This window comes from Protobothrops mucrosquamatus, unplaced genomic scaffold, assembly GCF_001527695.2.
Source record: "Protobothrops mucrosquamatus isolate PMUCROS unplaced genomic scaffold, P.Mucros_1.0 scaffold2264, whole genome shotgun sequence".
Lineage (NCBI taxonomy): Eukaryota > Metazoa > Chordata > Lepidosauria > Squamata > Viperidae > Protobothrops > Protobothrops mucrosquamatus.
Window position 1 is genome coordinate 234,929 of NW_015388353.1, and position 3,265 is coordinate 238,193.

Consider the following 3,265-nt stretch of genomic DNA (forward strand, 5'->3'; position numbering starts at 1 on the left):
GGTCGGGACCCCATTTGGGGTCGATCGACCATTTCATGGGGGTCGCCAAGCAAGGCTGTCTGCCATTTTTTTTGTCCGCCATTTTTTCCCCTTTTCCGGCGGGTGCCTTACCTCCCTTGGGCTGGGCCAGCTGGTGGTCGGCCTGCTCCGTCTCTGCCGCTTGCCAGCTACGCCTCGGCCGGCGCAGGGGGCGGAACCATGCATGCGTGGCGCTCCCGGGCAGGGAAAATCCTCGACTTACAACCGGTTGGGTAGTCCTCGACTTACGACCGGTTTAGTCCTCGACTTACGACCGGTTGGGGTCGCGGCATTAAAAAGGTTGAGAACCACTGATCTATGGAAACCTCTAGCAGTAGAGAAAAATTAAAGGTGTGTCTGTGTGCCGTGTTGACTAGGGAGAATGGGAGCTGTGGTCCAACTCTTCTGATCCAATCAGGAATGTCAAAAAACCTCAGCTTCTTCGTGAATTGCTTACGGTCAAGTGAGATATAATGTAAAGAAGCAAATCTGTCATAAAGTACATCTCTAAGGTTGGCGAAGGCGGCTGGACAGACAGAGGAGACCTCTTTGACTTCAAAATAGGGGCTATGCCGAACAAAATCTGAGCAGAAGTTTGTAACAATCAGACTGGTTTGCAGGGGAAAGGCAATTGTCTTGCATTATAATTCTTAACTTCTTCTTCTTCTTCTTGTGCCATATCCGTTATCGAACTTTGGTGATCTTGTTGGCGATCCTGTTTTTATCAGCAGCCGCACGAAAAAGTGCTGCTGAGTTTTGTCCAAACCAGTCCCTTAGATTTTGAAGCCACAATGTTCTTCTTCTGCCTGGACCTCGTTTGCCTTCAGTCTTTCCCTAGAGGATTAAATGGAGTATGCCGTGTTTTTCTGGGTGTCGCATCACATGTCCGAAATATTCTAATTTTCGTTTTTTAATTGTTTTGATGATTTTCCTTGGCTTTCCCAGGCGGCTGATCACCTCCTCATTTCTGATCTTGTCAACCCAGCTTATACGTAACAGCCGCCTGTAAATCCACATTTCAAATGCTTCTAGTCTCTTCAGGTGGCCTTCTGTCAGAGACCAACCCTCTACTCCATAGAGCAGGATAGAAAAAAATATAGCATCTGACAAGCCTGATTTTCAGTCTTAGGCTTATGTCGTGACTGCAGATAATTCTTAACTAACTGGAGGTAATTCTCAACCTATGACCAAACTGAGACCAGGGTTTCTGTGGCTAAGGGAGGGAATGCCCCCGATTTTACGATCCTTTTTGCCATGATTGTTAAGCAAATGACTGCAGTTTGTTGAGCAATTCATGTGGTCTTTAAGCAAATGCATCTTCCCCCACTGATTTTGCTTGTTGGAAGCTGGTTGAGATGATTGGAACTGGTGATCACATGGCCCCAGGATGCTGCATTTTAGCCAACACAAATGGTTGTCCAATCTCTTCTTAAAAACATCCAGTGTTGGAGCACCTGCAACTTCTGGAGGCAAGTCATTCCACTGATTAGTTGTTTTACGTGTCAGGAGATTTCTCCTTAGGTCTAGGTTGGTTCTCTCCTTGATGAGTTTTCTATCCATTACTTCTTCTAGTGGTTTGGAAAATAGGTTGACTCCCTCTTCTTTGGGCAGCCCCTTGGATATTGGAACATTCTATTATGTCACCCCTAGTCCTTCTTTTCCTTAAACTAGACATACCCAGTTCCAGCAACCATTCTTCATATGTCTTAGCCTCCAGCCCTCTAATCATCTTTGCTGCCCTTCTCTGCACTTTTTCTAGAGTCTCAACATCTTTTATATATCGTGTGAACCAGAACGGGATGCAATATTCCAAGTGTGGCTTAGCAAGGCTTTATAAAGTGGTATTAACACTTCATGTGATCTTGATTATATCTCTCTATTAATGAAGCCAAGGACTGCGTTGGGTTTTCTGGCAGCAAAAAACATGGATATTGTTATTAGTCTGCACTAGAATCAGTGCCAGCTCTGAACTGTTATATGGATGTATGTGCATGTTTTGTATAGTCCTACTAACGAAATTCATTCATTCATTCATTTTGCCTCCATTCTAAAAATATTGGCAATGTCGACTCTAAAATGCCTATGGAGATAGTACAGATCTCCCAGGGCTTGAATAGACCCCAAGAGTTTGAAATTATCTTCTTTTTGTTTAACCATTCCCAGCATCCATTGCAAAATATATTTTAGGCCTTTCCTATCTTTGAACAAGCTAGCCGTGCCCTAGAGATACCGACGCTTGTTTGAAAAATATTAAGACTTGTTATAAGCAAATGGGACCATTAATAAAATTAAGACATGCTAGCCGTGATCTGAAGTTCCCACAGACATTCAGAATGGAGATAGAGGCAGTGGCATACAATATTAGGGCTATAAATACATAAATAAATGAATAGGGATCTGTCCTTGATTTTGAAGATGATTTGAAGCTTGTTTCCTAACATTTCTTTCGGAATATCACCCTGCCTTTTGCAGGGTTGTTGACATATTTGAATCCCACCGCTGATCCCAGGGATCATATGATCACCCTGTGAGACCTTTCCAGCTGACTTCTGATGAGCAAAGCCAATGGACGAAGCCAGATCCACTTAAGGACTGCTTGATTCACTTAAAAATTTCGAGGATTCGCTTAACAACGGTGGCAAAAAAAAAGATCACGTGATCGGGGGGGACTCATTCAACAGCCGCCTTGTTGAGCGATGGGGATTCTAATCCCCATTGCAGTCGTAAGTAGAGGAGTGCCTCTATTTGGGATCATTTCTCTCGGGAGAATGTTTTTGTATGTCCCCTGCTCTATATAGCATCCATGTAATTTCGCCACAGATCTACAAATAGTCCTTGATTTACAACAATTCGTTTACTGACCGTTCAAAGGTATGACGGCACTGAAAAAAGGGACTTATGACCGTTTTTTCACATGACCGTTGCAGCCTCCTCAGGGTCACGTGATCAAAATTCAGACGCTTGGCAACTGGCTCGTCTTTATGACGGTTGCCGCATCCCGGGGTCACGTGATCCCCTTTTGCAATCTTCTGACAGGCAAAGTCAATAGAGGGAAGGTAGATTCCTTTAACAACTGTGTCACTAACTTAACCAGTGCAAGAATGATGGTAAAACGGAGCAAAATTCACTTAACCACTGTCCCGCTTAGCGACAGAAATTTGGACCTCAAATGTGGTCATACGTCGAGGACTCCCTGTGCTGAATCTGGGCTGGGTCCTCCTCCTCCTCCTCCTCCTCCTCCTCCTCC